Genomic DNA, 16,766 nt, shown 5'->3' on the forward strand with positions numbered 1-16,766 from the left:
ATAAACCAGTGGAAAGAATTAATACAGCACCTGAGTTTCCAATGTGTTTGAAAAGGAAATTTTGTAGCCATTGAGTATCAGCATTTCTGATTTATGGCCGTGAGGCACTTGTACTACTACACGACTAAAACGGTCACCTGGTTCCACTTGCAGGTTGCCTATATAACGGCTTCCAGGGGCTACAAAAATTTGAGTTTCAGAATTTCATATAATTACTAAACAAACTTAAAATGCTGTCATAATACTCATTAGGCAAAAAATCTTACGTTGAGTTTAACAGAATAAGAAAGTTTGAACGTAAGAAACTGTGTGTACGTCTTGGCGCAGAGTAACTCACACCGCACATATTACCCACATTATATTCATCCAGTATTTGAGGTTAAGAGCACTTAGCGACTTCCAAGCATGACGTTTTACTCTCTTATTTCTTTACTACTAACGTCATTCGCTCCCCATTTTGCAGACAGTGGTTCTGACTTTTTCGTTTGTCTGTGGCTGAACAATCTGAACCAAAATAATTAGGGTTTTACGTCTTCAGCCATAAAGGTTTTTCAAGCTTAACGAGGAACTCAACACATTAACACATTTGTAGTAATCACACATTTGAAGCTGTTTTATATACAAGGTGATGCAAAAAAGGAATAGATTTCAGTTGTTTATTACAAACAAACTACAAAGAGTACAAACACCCTGCGCACGTCACTGGACAGAGAAATGTTCAAAATTTGACGGAGCTGCGCTGTCGTCTGTTTGTAGCGACATGATCACTGTATCGCAAGAGAAATCATTTTGTGCGTTGGAATTTGCGCAAAGTCGGTCGATTATTGAAGTGCGACGTGCATTCCGCCATGGACTCTGCAAGAAACCGCCTGTGCACAAGCAGATTTATGACTAGCGTAAAAATGTTTTGTGGATTGGTAGCATATGTAAAGGGAAGAGCCCTTGTCGGCCACGCACGTCTGATGAAAACGTCTAGCGTATCCAAGATACGTTCACACGGAGCCCTTAAAAATTCACAATTGGGGCAGGCTAGAAACTTCAACTTTCTTAAACAATGGTGTGGCCTGTTCTGAAACGACGCCATCCATATGAAGCCCTGCTAGATGTAGTTACTACAGCAATTGCATCCAAGATATGACAGAGGACACTTTTTCTTAGCGACCCATATTTGCAGACAAATGGGCGTTCCATCGGCTGGGTTGTGTAAACCGTCATAATGTAAGAATTTGGTGGTCACAAAATCCTGCCGTCGTCGTCGAATATCAACGAGACCCATCGCAACTGAATGCGTTTTATGCTGTTTCGGTTCACAAGGTTTATGGACCTTACATTTAGTGGAGAAAACTGTGGGAGGAATGTCATACTTGGACATGCCACAAAATCAGTTGTTTCCTTAACTTTCAAGAAGAACCCAATGATTTCATTTTTATGCATGACAGCTTCCCGCCTCACTTTCACGCTGAAATGCAGAGCTATCTTAAGAACACCATCCCACAGTGTTACATTGGAAGAAATGGGCAAGATCTTGTTAATTGATTATTTTCTGTGGGGGGTACATAAAAGACACAGTCTTTGTTCGACCTATAGCAGCCGCTCTTCAATAGATCAGAAATCGCATTGTTGACGCTGTCGATTCAATAAAGAGGGACCTTTTGATTCACATGTGGAATGAAGTGGACTACCGTTTCGATGTTTCTCGAGCTACGCTACTCTCATTTTGAGTGTATGGTATAATGTCTGTACGAACACAAAACTTCGAACCTCCCAGATACAGTGGCATGCGCAATGTCTTTCTATCGTTCATAGATTGTCTGTTATAAACAACTGAAATCTGTTCTTTGTTTTTGATTCACCCTACATAGGAGTTGGATTCCTTGAAGAAAATAGGGGCGAGGGGAAGGGGGGCGTTATGGTGGACTTCGAATTCGGAAATAATTCAGAGGCTACGAGTTACTCAGCGATCATATGAAAGACGCACACTAGAAATTGATAGGAGACAGAGGGAAAATTACAGATGACAGAATAGATTGGCGTAGGAGATGAAATTATGACAGTAATGAAAATAAGATCGCAGTGAGGAAGACATGTAGCTGAGCGACTGAATGGTAAATGTACGAAGAAGTTCTTTGCCGAATCCAAGAGATAAGAAAAAAAATCGAACGAATCAGCTTATGAAAAGTGGGTAGTTGACATTACAGAATATAAAGGAGCAAGTTGGACGCGTATAATTGGGGAGTGTAGTGCATGGAAACAGTAGATGTCGAATTACTGATGGTGATGATGAAAGGAAATGATAAAATTTATGGGAAGAGGCTCTGTACGACAAATAACATCTAAACATAGCGTGTATATTATACAAAACCTCAGCAAAATAGTAAAACTAGAGTGGTTAAATGCGAATTGTCTAGTATTCAAGTATAACCCGGAGCAATTAACTACACCAGAAAAAATTGTAAAATTTTGTGCTGTTAAGAAAATGTGGTATCATTTAGGGTACAGAAATGAATACATGCTGGTAAATGAAAGATTTCAAGTTGACATGGTATACTTCGCAAGCGATGGTGTATGTGCATCGGATGGAGGAAAGACGGAAGATACTCAGAAAGTTATGAAGAACTTCACAAATGTCTCTCGAGATCAAATAGTCAACATTATGTCATCTGAGAAAGTTGTCTAAATGCTAGAACAGACCAAGAAGTTATTGATAAAATGACTTGAATCGAAATGGGCAGTAGTTAAGAGAATTTGTAAGCTTTATTGAACTGAATGTGACGTAAAATTCTAGAGTGAAAACGATATTATCAGCTACAAGTCATTAGTTTTTCAATAACTATGTCGCTATTAACCAGTCGTACGAATATAAACATCGTATTTGACGTTCAGTGGTTATACTTCACAATGATATTCGTTAAACATTGCATGTGTAATTTTTTGCACCTCCATCTGCAAGAGATCTAACACGTACGTGATGGCAAGAACCATCAGTACAAACTAGGCCGGCCGCTGTGGCCGAGCGGTTCTAGGCGCTTCAGTCCGGAACTGCGCTGCTGCTACGGTCGCACGTTCGAATCCTGCTTCGGGCATGGATGTGTGTGATGCCCTTAGGTTAGTTAGGTTTAAGTAGTTCTAAGTTTAGGGGACCGATGACCACAGATGTTAAGTCCCATAGTACTTAGAGACATTTGAACCATTTGAGTACAAACTAGGATAAGCCGTCTGAGCTATTAGTGAAGGCCCTACGATGCCTTACCTCCAAGAGAGTAAGGCCGCAGTAAAATACTCTCTGATGGCGGCACAAACGTGTCAAAACATTTTTAAACTAGAAAAAAGTGTTTATAAGTAGATTTTATTGGTTGCATAAAAAATTCCCATAATTTGTTCTGCAAATATGACATTCCTTATGAAAGGTAGTTTAGTTACTGTGTGTTTAAGCCTGTGACAACGATTGAGGGTTAATAAATTGCAATGTACTAGGAAACTCAGTGTTTATTTGAAAATGGAGTTCTGTCAGATAAACTACAGTATTGATCCGGCAGGTCAGTAATAGGCTAATTCGGATAATTGTCGAGCTATTCCAAGCTGTAATGCTAGGGAACTCCAATATCAGTCACATGAACTTTGCCACTGGAGGTGATCGCTTTCTGTTCATGAATTGCGGCGAGACGGACATATTTCTTGCAGACGGCGGTAATGTGACGCAAACAGTCACGGAAGTTCTGCTGGAGAGAACCTCTGCGGTTTCAAGCGTTGACCTTCAGACTGTGGCGCAGAGAAGGCGGGATGGAGTCGTGATAAATGAATCATTGTTAGTGGCAACAGAAATCCTGAAGCGTATTATTATCAAATGCCATGCGTGATTCATACAGTACTGACAGGGGCCAGTAGAGGACAGTAAAACAAGCAAATAATCTTAACAAACATAGATCCGGAAACCAAGGGTTTCCCCTATTCGACATATTAGGACTGAGTACGTAAATATCCAGAGTTCCCGAGGATCCAAACTGCAGATATGCACTTAAAGGGTAGACCAGGGTGACGTTCGATTCTGGAACCGATATTCAAAATTTTTTCGATAAAATAACAAACAGAGGTTCAGAGAAGGTAAAAAAAATAGCCTCCTACACAATCAGATACGAAAAGAGACTGTTTGAAAGACTGTCCCTTCAACAAATACAGATGTACTTCACTATTACTAATCTTTCAAAAGACCCCTGAAAGGTTACGAACCACCCAGTTTAAATTTTCGTGACAAATCAGGGAAATTAGGTACAAATGACCAACAAAATTGCAACATATTAGCATACTATTTCGGAGACCTTCTCAAATGTAAAGAGCCTCCAGAGAACCGGAATTCAAAACTCCAGAAGAAATGCCTGCAGAATCACATCTACCAACTCAATGAAGCGAAATACCCTCAGATCCAAAAAGGCAGGTGTTGACAGATGTGAAAATTACCGAACTATCAGTTTAATAAGTCACAGCTGCGAAATACTACTGTGAATTCTTTACAGACGAATGGAAAAACTGGTAGAAGCCGACCTCGGGGAAGATAAGTTTGGATTCTGTAGAAATGCTGGAACACGTGAGGCAATACTGACCTTATGACTTATCTTAGAAGAAAGATTAAGGAAAGGCAAACCTACGTTTCTAGCATTTGTAGACTTAGAGGAAGCTTTGGACAATGTTGACTGGAATATTCTATTTCAAATTCTAAAGGTGGCAGGGGTAAAATACAGGGAGCGAAAGGCTATTTACAATTTGTACAGAAACCAGATGGCAGTTATAAGGGTCGAGGGCCATGAAAGGGAAGCAGTGGTTGGGAAGGGAGTGAGACAGGGTTGTAGCCTCTCCCCGATGTTATTCAATCTGTATATTGAGCAAGCAGTAAAGGAAAAAATTCGGAGTAGGTATCCATGGAGAAGAAATAAAAACTTTGAGGTTCGCCGATGACATTGTAATTCTGTCAGAGACAGCAAAGGACTTAGAAGAGCAGTTGAACGGAATGGACAATGTCTTGAAAGGAGGATATAAGATGAACATCAACATAAGCAAAACGAGGATAATGGAATGTAGTCCAATTAAGTCGGGTGATGCTGAGGGAATTAGATTAGGAAATGAGACACTTAAAGTAGTAAAGAAGTTTTGCTATTTGGGGAACAAAATAACTGATGATGGTCGAAGTAGAGAAGATATAAAATGTAGACTGGCAATGGCAAGGAAAGCGTTTCTGAAGAAGAGAAATTTGTTAACATCGAGTATAGATTTAAGTATCAGGAAGTCGTTTCTGAAAATATTTGTATGGAGTGTAGCCATGTATGGAAGTGAAACATGGACGATAAATAGTTTGGACAAGAAGAGAATAGAAGCCCTCGAAATGTGGTGCTACAGAAGAATGCTGAAGATTATACGGGTAGATCACATAACTAATGAGGAGGTATTGAACAGAATTGGGGAGAAGAGGAGTTTGTGGCACAACTTGACAAGAAGAAAGGACCGACTGTAGGACATGTTCTGAGGCATCAAGGGATCACAAATTTAGCATTGGAGGGCAGCGTGGAGAGTAAAAATCGTAGAGGGAGACCAAGAGACGAATACACTAAGCAGATTCAGAAGGATGTAGGTTACAGTAGGTACTGGGAGATGAAGAAGCTTGCACAGGATAGAGTAGCATGGAAAGCTCATCAAACCAGTCTCAGGACTGAAGACGACAACAACAACAACAACTCTAAATGAAGTCCAGCAAGCTATAAAATACCTCAAGAAGAACAAATCTTCTGATGAAGATGGAATCACAGCTGAACTTTTGAAACTAGGTGAGGAAAAAGCAGCACTACACCTCGGTACAATTATTAAGGAAATTTGGAGAACCGTTGAGATCCCAGAAGACTGGAGGACGCCACTTACACATCCACTTCACAAAAAGATTGACAGATCAGATGTGAGCAATTACAGGAGGATTTCCCTTCTATCCGTTCCATATAAGGTCCTTTCCAAGATATTACTAAATAGGATTGAACCAGTTCTCGATGCACAGATAGGAGACTACCAAGTTGGATTTAGAAAAGGGAGGAGCTGTTCAAAGCAAATTCAACCACATGTTACGATGTTTATTGATTTTAGAAAAGGGTATGACTCCATATACAGAGAAAGCCTCATTTGAACTCTGGAGGAATTTGGAATTGACAGAAAAACTAGAGAGATAGTAGAGAAAACACTAACAGGTACCAAGTCCAAAGTCAAATGTCGAGGCAAGATTTCTGACCCTTTTAAAACCCAAGCGGTTTTGAGACAAGGGGATGGACTCTCCCCAATTCTATTCAACATCACTTTGGAAAAGATTATGAGGGAGACAGTGTAGGAATACACACAACAAAAAGTAAAGGGAATTTCTTTTGGAGGATCAGTTAAAGGCCTTACGATACATGTAAGAACTTTTGGAGATGATATTGATCTCCTATCCACAAATACAGCAGATGAAAGTAAACAGATAGAAATCTTAGCAAAGCATGCAGCTAAATTTGGTTTACAGATATCACAAGAAGAAACTAAATTCATGTCTAAGAAATATAAGGGAATCAAAGAATTGCACACAATTATTGGATGTATCGAAAGGGTCAAACACTTTAAATATTTGGGAGAAATAATAACGGATACTATTATACAAAAATAAGCTGTCAATCTTCGAGTAGCTAAACTTAGGAGGGCACACATTTTAACACAATAGCTGTACAACAAAAAATGCCTATTTCGAAACGCAAAGTTATTACACTACAGTACAGTGACAAGAACAGTAGTTCAATATGCAGTAGAAACACTCTCCCTCAAGAACAAAGGACTAATAGATGAGCTCGAGAAGAAGGAAAGAATAATTCTGAGGAAGATTCTTGTTGGACACAAAGAAATTGGTGAAAAATGGATAAACATGAGCAGTGAGAAAATCTACCAATTTATTAAACCAGTCACAACGGAAATGAGAAAGAGAAGGCTGATCTTCTTTGGTCATATGGTGAGAATGGATGATGGCAGATTAACGAAGAAAATCTTCAATATAATTCAACACAGGAAAACACCCAACTCATGGGTGCAAGGAATAAAGAAAGACCTCGGTGAACTTGGACTTACAGAAATGGACGCAATGAATAGGGACAAATACAGAAAGGCAATAAGTGAATTCGAGGTTTCTCAGGATGCTCCAAAACCGAAGACCAACAGGAAACTAACAGCTGAACATCTGGAAAAAATGGCAGCAGACGGCAGCCCGAGAGAAGAGAAGGAAAAAGTGAACATGAGACAAACTTTGTAACGCGGTCCTTGTGTAAGTAAATAAAAAACAAACAAACTACAGAACTGACGTTAGACCTTGATTGTAATCCTGAAAGATTGTATTATGAATTTTTTAAGTAAAAAATTTGCAGCTTGAGGATACTATACGACATCGAAGAAAAGCCTTCACGGAGTGCGAGGGCGGTTAGTGGGAGCTCTGAACGCCCCATTTTTCAACCTAGAACAAAATTTCGAAAACTGTTTTGAAACTGATGATATTTTCTAACGTAGGACGTAGGAAAATTAAAAAAAATGTTTTAAACGAGAGGGCACCGATCTGAAATACAAGTCAGTTTTTTCGACAAAAACGTCGTTACAAAAACCCAAAATCTAAATTAAATTGTTTTGCAAAAATCCAACGTACTACACAAGAAAAAAAACGCCGACTCACAAGTTACAAAAATGTTATTCAGTATTCATTGGCAAATCTAGACAAAGCCAAGTCAAGGAAGTGTAGGAAGAGCAAACCAACACATTGAAACATGCTCACTAATTGGATGGCTGATAACCAAAACTATACGTGGAGTGAGGGCGTAAGATTCGTGCAATTCATGAAGAATACTGTCTAGCGTTCTGCTATTAAAAGAATTCCATGCGAAGCCATGTTCGATTGTCTGGTAAAATGGGACTGTCTTTTTCTATTATACCACGAAGTGTATTGCATTCCATAAATACTGAAAAAGACCTTTAAAAATTAGAACATTCGGAAGGGACCGTAATTATGGGACCACAAACAAATTTTACTCAGGATGACATTCCGTTATCACCTGCTTCTACAGAATTACCAATACAAATACAAGAATTTATCGATATTAATCTTAAAACAGCTTTCTACACCATTGACTGAGAATACAGCTGTGAAGAACATTCAGTTATCCAGCACCTCTAAGGGATCACCTCTGCGTGTTGAAGACGTCATCACTGAGTTACCCTCAACTTCAGCAGAATCGCCATCACAGTTTCGTACAGAGCCTGAGAACAGGACTATACAAGGCATGGTCTGTATTGTTTACTCAAAAGCAGCAAGTGCTCACAAGTATAGATAGTGTGATATATTTGTTCACGTACTTTGTGGTGAATAAATCCTATAGACGAACGGCACGGTAAGAAAATACTGTATTGTGCAACACCTATAAAAAGAGGTTTTCCGTCTCAGAGTAGCACGTGCAAGTGACTTCCTCAATTATTTGCTGGATGTATTCCAATCTCTGTCTTCCTCTACAGTTTTTGCTTTCTGAAGCTCCCTCTAATACCACAGAAGTGCTGGAGAGCACTTGCCCGCGAAAGGCAAAGGTCCCGAGTTCGAGTCTCGGTCCGGCACACAGTTTTAATCCGCCAGGAAGTTTCATATCAGCGCACACTCCGCTGCAGAGTGAAAATCTCATTCTGGAACCATATAAGTTATTTCCTGATGTCTTAACAAGTGTACTATCATCCTGTCCATTCTTCACGTCCGTGTTTTCCACATATTCCTTTCCTCACCGATTCTGCGGAGAATCTCCTCATTCCTTATCTTGTCAGTGCACTTAATTTTCAACATTATTCTGTAGTACCAAATCTCAAATACTTCTCTTCTGTTCCGGTTTTCCCTCAGTTCATGTTTCACTACCATGCAGTGTTGCGCTCCAAGTGTACATACTCAAAAATTTCTTCCTTAGGTATTTGTTTGATACTAATAAACTTCTCTCGGTCAGTAATTCCCTTTTTGCCAGTGCTGGTCTGCTTTTTTGTGTGTACCCTTTGCTCCGTCCGCCTTGGCTTATTTTGCTTCCAAGATAGCAGAATTCCTTGATTCGTCTACTTCGTGATTCCCAATTCTGATGTTACGGTTGCCGCTGCTCTCATTTCTTCTAGTTCTCATTACTTTCTTCTTTCTTCGATTTACACTCAGTCCATATTCTCTTCCCATTGTACTGTTCATTCCAATCAACAGAACTTGTAATTCTTCTTGGCTTATCAGATTAGAAAATACAGAATTATGAAACCAAGAAAGGTATAGAAAGGCAACCAAGGAAACTTAGCAGTTTCTAATGCAAAGCATCCAAATGTCGATGAAGTTGTCACTGTGAGCATTAAAGTACCAGAAGCAGACAGAGCAAAACCCGATGCCCACTCGATTTTAGCAGTGGTTCTTAGTAAAATAGAAGACAGCTTTTATAAACTTAATACTAAAACAGGTATTTTAAAATAGTTATAAGCAAAATCTGAATTTAGCGTTTGCAAAGAGAGATTTTTAATGAAAGAAGATGTCCCTGCTCTAGAAATATCTTTACGTCAAATAGCATTAAAACAACCCTTGGTAGCAGATAGGGATTCAGAAAACGTGATTTCAAATCTAAATGCACCAAACAGAGATGTACTTTGAAACAAAAACTAATTTCTATGTAATTCAAAGAGTCACCTGTCTTTAGACTGCACTAATAAGGAAGCATAATTTTGTCATATCAGGCGACCCGTCTAAAGCTTTCACCCTTTTATAGTTTCATATAACGACAGTATTTGGAATAAGTGTAGTCGTTGGAATAAGAATAGTTGCGGGAATGAAGAGAAAACATCTTTAAATAAATCATGAATCTATGATACATCCTTGTATACACATTTCCATGTGTTCAAAAATCTGTTTTGCATTCGCAGTGGTTGTACCGGCTTGTACGATGGGCAGTATTATAGTTTTTTAATTGGTTGATGATTGAACCTATTAACTAATTTGTTGACTTTTGATTGTATAACATTGATGCTTTAGATATCGAAAAATAAATGAATAACGTCATGTTAATTTAAGCGTGTAGAAACGTAGAAACGTTACTGTTGTTCCAGCAAGTATCTTATTCTCACTTTAACGAGTGCCTAGTAGGCAATGTGCATATTATCTACGTAATTTGCAGTTTACTAAGTAATTTGAGAAATGAAACAATTTTCAGTACATTAACGGATGATCCTAATTTATCTGCACATCACCTATGTGATCTACGGATTGATTTCTACACTTTAGCGGTTGTTGTTGTTGTTGTTGTCTTCAGTCCTGAGACTGGTTTGATGCAGCTCTCCATGCTACTCTATCCTGTGCAAGCTTCTTCATCTCCCGGTACCTACTGCAACCTACATCCTTCTGAATCTGCTTAGTGTATTCATCTCTCGGTCTCCCTCTACGATTTTTACTATCCACGCTGCCCTCCAATCCTAAATTTGTGATCCCTTGATGCCTCAGAACATGTCCTACAGCCGGTCCTTTCTTCTTGTCAAGTTGTGCCACAAACTCCTCTTCTCCCCAATTCTGTTCAATACCTCCTCATTAGTTATGTGATCTACCCATCTAATCTTCAGCATTCTTCTGTAGCACCACATTTCGAAAGCTTCTATTCTCTTCTTGTCCAAACTATTTATCGTCCATGTTTCACTTCCATACATGGCTACAGTCCATACAAATATTTTCAGAAACGACTTCCTGACACTTAAATCTATACTCGATGTTAACAAAATTCTCTTCTTCAGAAAAGCTTTCCTTGCCATTGCCAGTCTACATTTTATATCATCTCTACTTCAACCATCATCAGTTATTTTGCTCCCCAAATAGCAAAACTTCTTTACTACTTTAAGTGTCTCATTTCCTAATCTAATTCCCTCAGCATCACCCGACTTAATTCGACTACATTCCATTATCCTCGTTTTGCTTTTGGTGATGTTCATCTTAAATCCTCCTTTCAAGACATTATCCATTCCGTTCAACTGCTCTTCTAAGTCCTTTGCTGTCTGACAGAATTACAATGTCATCGGCGAACCTCAAAGTTTTTATTTCTTCTCCATGGATACCCACTCCGAATTTTTCCCTTTACTGCTTGCTCAATACACAGATTGAATAACATCGGGGAGAGGCTACAACCCTGTCTCACTCCCTTCCCAACCGCTGCTTCCCTTTCGTGCCCCTCGACTCTTATAACTGCCATCTGGTTTCTGCACAAATTGTAAATAGCCTTTCGCTCCCTGTATTTTACCCCTGCAATCTTTAGAATTTGAAATAGAGTATTCCAGTCAACATTGTCGAAAGCTTTCTCTAAGTCTACAAATGCTAGAAACGTAGGTTTACCTTTCCTTAATCTAGTTTCTAAGATAAGTCGTAGGGTCAGTATTGCCTCACGTATTCCAACATTTCTGCGGAATCCAAACTGATCTTCCCCGAGGTCGGCTTCTATCAGTTTTTCCATTCGTCTGTAAAGAATTCGCGTTAGTCTTTTGCGGCTGTGACTTATTAAACTGATAGTTCGGTAATTTTCACATCTGTCAACACCTGCTTTCTTTGGGATTGGAATTATTATATTCTTCTTGAAGTCTGAGGGTATTTCACCTGTCTCATACATCTTGCTCACCAAATGGTGGAGTTTTGTCAGGACTGGCTCTCCCAAGGCCGTCAGTAGTTCTAATGGAATGTTGTCTACTCCCGGGGCCTTATTTCGACTCAGGTTTTTCAGTGCTCTGTCAAACTCTTCACGCACCAGTCGAAAAACGTAAACAAACGCACAGGAACACACATGCGCACGTCCAGAGAGAGAGAGAGATAAATAGCAGACGCTTGAAAAACCAAAAAACAACACAAAAGACGATCGCATCCAGCATCGTCAAAACAAAGTACGCGAAGTGTAAGTATGTACTCAAAATAAAAACGAAAATATATTCCGTGTCTGTGAAGAACAGTGTGCTAGAATCTAACACCTTTATTTAGAAGACTATCACTAATAAATTAAGAAACAAAAGAACCATGAGTAATAACGGTAATTTAATATTATTTAATGGAGGTAATTTAAGAAATGAGATCTGTTTACTGTTTTGGCAAAAAGACTTGGAAGAAAAAGCACATTGTAACCACTGTTACAATGTGCATTAAAGATGTTTGATAATAAAGCGACACGCGTATGATCTAAATAAGACTTGTTACTGTCACATAAGACGCTACATACCATGTGTATTCAGAGTGCGCGGTTTCCAGAATGAGTCATCACAATCAAAAGTGCAACGGGAACATAGCATAGGGAAAACTGTAGCCGCTTGCTTATCGCAACAGCGAGGATACAATGATTGTTTCACTGTAAGACCAATGACGTTGTGGCAGCAGAGTAAGAAGTTACGTACCGCTTTCTGGATCTCCTTGAGGCCTAGACTTCTGCGAAGCCAAGGTCAACGCTCCGTCATTTTATCCCGTATTACGAGAGCGCACGAACCGTCTAAGTACAAAGAACTTCAGATATTCGACCAGCTTTCAGCTCCGACAGTCGCCACCGTGTTCGATATGGCAGAGAATATTTTACACAACACGAAAATTCTGAGTAGCCTCTCACAACAGTGACACAATAACATTCTTGATGCAACAGTTTTAATATAGACAACTGACGTTGGAGAATCTGCAGGAAAGCTTCAAAGACATCAACGAAGGAAGATTAACATTTAATTTCCTATCAAGCGTCATAAGTAAGCGAAGACTACGGTAGTTATTCTAGTAGCTTTGGTCGGGTAAGGTCGTACCCACGTTACCAGTACGTGATGAGTGCTGCATGTCTGTCGTACTGTATCCCATAACAATCGCTTTATTTACGTATGCTATCAGCGTTTTACTAGACTCCCCCAGAGACCAAAAGTGGTGAATCGTGTAGAAAGTGAGAGAGGATACATACAGGGGCGCGTAATCTACGGAGCAATTTTGTTCTACATGTTTATCCTCCTGTATATTACGTACAAATAAACAGTATTTACAGCACAATGGAAATTGCCAGTGTTTAATTCAAGTTTTATTTGAAAATTGTTGATTTGTAACCTGAAACAGAAGTAAAAATAAAATAATACAGATTTACCATACAGCGCTAGAAAACGCGATTTCCTCAAAGAGATGTTAACTAAAAAAAAGCTACAGAATACAAATATATCAAACATCGCTTCAATACTTCCCCGAAATTACATAAAATATATTTCTGTTATTATAAACGGCATTCGTATTTATCAATATATAAAAGAAACTCTTGCTTTTGAGCATGATGAAGAACGTTCTATTGAGTACATTTTTGTTTTTTGTTTTTGCGCAAGTGGACTGTACTTCATCAAAAGTAATTGCTTGTGTTACATAAAAGTACAGAAGTTATGTGATCAATTAATTTTTATTACTTATAAAATGGAATACCCTGAATGATGTGTGGTCGTATTTAAGCACAAAGCAAGCAAAAAGCAGAGAGATCCTCGGCATAATGAACGCTCTATTGAATACATCTCCTTTTTTAGTATTTGTGCACGTAAATTGCACTTTCGTAAATAGTAACTGCTTTTGTTACGTAAAATCGCGGACTTTGCGCGATCGAATGATTTGTATCACTTATATAATTCTATACACTGGATGATAAACGGTCCTGTTGAAATTCGAAAATATGCAACAAGCGTAAATCGCCGGTTTTCAGTCTGTACTTACTCCTACGCATACGTCGTCCTTCCTTATTTAAAATACGGCTATGAACGACATTCCAGCTGCGAGAGAGATGCTTTTACTCTTTGGATTGTAGTTAAATCTAAAGTAAAAAAGCAAAGATAGATCACACACTGTGTTACGGTAAGCGATCAAGAATAGACGTGTACCATTCTTAAGCAGAATTGTAACTCACTGTTGTTCGCCATTAAGGCAAACTTATTTTACTTTGCTACTGCGACAAATGTATTAAAAGCACTGAATAAAAGGCTCTGAGCACTATGGGACTTAACTACTGAGGTCATCAGTCCCCTAGAACTTAGGACTACTTAAACCTAACTAACCTAAGGACATCACACAGCCGGCCGCGGTGGCCGAGCGGTTCTGGCGCTTCAGTCCGGAACCGCGTGACTGCTACGTTCGCAGGTCCGAATGCTGCCTCGGGCATGGATGTGTGTGATGTCCTTAGGTTAGTTAGGTTTAAGTAGTTCTAAGTTCTAGGGAACTGATGACCTCAGATGTTAAGTCCCATAGTGCTCAGAGCCATTTGAACCATTTTGACATCAGACACATCCATGCCCGAGGCAGGATTCGAACCTTCGACCGTAGCGGTCACGCGGTTCCAGACTGTAGCGCCTAGAACCGCTCGGCCACACCGTCCGGCTTGAATAAAAGAGATTGTAATTTTCCTCAAGGATGTAAATACATTGTTAAAGTATTTAAACTAGTTTCATTTTATAAACGATGCATTTCCAAGAGTGAACTTCAGAGATTTAATTGGTGATGTTTGCTGACGAATCTGCATCACGGTCTAGGACACATGGGAAGGTTGTTTTTTTATCGATGATTGAAGTAATCTGCTTCAGGCTACGCACCGTCGAACCAAACGATAACTGAACTGCGCTGGATCTGTTTCCGATTCTCGTATACAACGACCTAAATATTACCAGCAATTCACAGGCGACCGCCGGAGATCTGCAGTTGTTCCTACACAACGAGATCGTCGACCTCCATTAATTTCCGTCTTACCAATTTTCGACAGGGACTACTGCATTTTCAACGAAATACAAGAGGCAGTCTAATCAAGAGCATTCAAGACAGTGAAGAAAATTTATACTTCCTTCGAGTAGACATAGACAATGACGAACGATTTTAGCTCAGCTGAACGTTAATGAGAACCTTCCCTCTCACTAAATACTTTAATTTCAAGAAGCTTGCATATTACTTATCGTTGTAATGACTTACTTCAGTTGATTGGCCGGCCGAAGTGGCCGTGCGGTTAAAGGTGCTGCAGTCTGGAACTGCAAGACCGCTACGGTCGCAAGTTCGAATCCTGCCTCGGGCATGGATGTTTGTGATGTCCTTAGGTTAGTTAGGTTTAACTAGTTCTAAGTTCTAGGGGACTTCTCAATTGGCATCACGAGTCTGAGTGCACCCCAAAAAATGGCAACAGCGCATGGCGGCCAGGATGGTCACCCATCCAAGTGTCGGCAACGCCCGACAGCGCTTAACTTCGGTGATCTGACGGGAACCACTACGGCAAGGCCGTTGCCTAATGTTAGATTGAAGGACAAGCTGAAAATTTTCGTGGTCTGTTTCTAGGCACGTGCTCTATCACTTGACCAGAAACCCGACTACCAGTAATATGACTCATCCAGAGACGTTAACAGTAACATAACGTCTCTCGATGAGTGAGTGTGACGCTAGACGTTTCTGTGAGTCATTTTGTGAATAAAAACTGCGGCAACAGGCAACGATGAAGTGGAAAAAAGATGTAAAAACAGCGTGCATAATTGCAATCCACAAAGCACACCAAAAAATGCATAAAATCACAAAAGAACGTAAGCAGATAACATCCATTGCCGTTACTCTAAGAGAAGCAATAACGTTTTGAGGAAACCATAAAATACACGGCAGCATGCCACACTGTACAATCGAGACTTAAATCGCCGCAGCTTAAGGCGAGCTGTCACAGCAGCACAAGTGCCTACGTTCTATACTCCATTCATCAAACACAAACGCGATGATTGGTCAGAAGCCGTAGCATACGCACACTGGTGTTGTTACGCTCCTGGAAGTAGGTCCTACTTATGTATTAGATATCTTATTACTAAGTTATGTTAAATGAAACTTTAAGCTATTCCAATGTATTAACAACCATCAAAGTGTATCTTAATTACGCTTTAGCTACGTAGATTTTGTTTCAAAACTCGTGTACAGTCACAGCCTCTGCAGCGTTGTGCTCTGATTGCCGCGCTGTTAATGCGCAGTACGAAATGGCTGAGGCTACTTTCTGTTCTGAAGTGAAATACGCGTGTGGAATACGGTTAAAAAGTGCCGAGAAATAGGCTGTTCTTAATGTTTTTCATAAGTTTACGGAGATAGTCGGCTTTGAAATTTTCCCAGTTACTGTATGTAATACAGTTGTTGCATAAACGCAAATCGTACGTGCAAGCAGAGTCAGTAGCGTAATGGAACATTATCCATATACAGTACAGCTCAGTAGTGAGGTCACCCTTGTATCATTTTTTTCTCGTTGAATTTAAAATACCTACGTAATTATAAAACTCATCTTCATTTTTTATGTAAGCTGCACGTCTTCTTGTTTCTAATTGCATATTGGACGCGAAATTCCTGTTTTCATTTCAAATGCAAATTCTTAATTATCGATGTTTTATGAAATGCTGTTCATAAAAGTTGCTTAAATTAAGAAAATATAACAATTTAATTTTTAAGGCAAAAATGAAAAACCAAATCCTCTTTATTTGGACTATGTCCATCGTTTTATGCCACAGATGTAGATAAGTATCGTAGAAACATGAGAAACAAATAGTTTTCACATCATCGAGCACATCATACAAATGCTGCATTTTTACATTTGCTACTGTACCATTACAATATGAACCCAACAGAACTGATATGGAGTCAAGTTGCGGGAAGTGACACTACTGTTAAGCTGCTAGACGTACTGGAATTTAACGCACGCTGCTTTTTCACGTATCAC

The sequence above is a fragment of the Schistocerca piceifrons genome, chromosome 3 (genome assembly GCF_021461385.2).
Source record: "Schistocerca piceifrons isolate TAMUIC-IGC-003096 chromosome 3, iqSchPice1.1, whole genome shotgun sequence".
Classification (NCBI taxonomy): Eukaryota; Metazoa; Arthropoda; class Insecta; order Orthoptera; family Acrididae; genus Schistocerca; species Schistocerca piceifrons.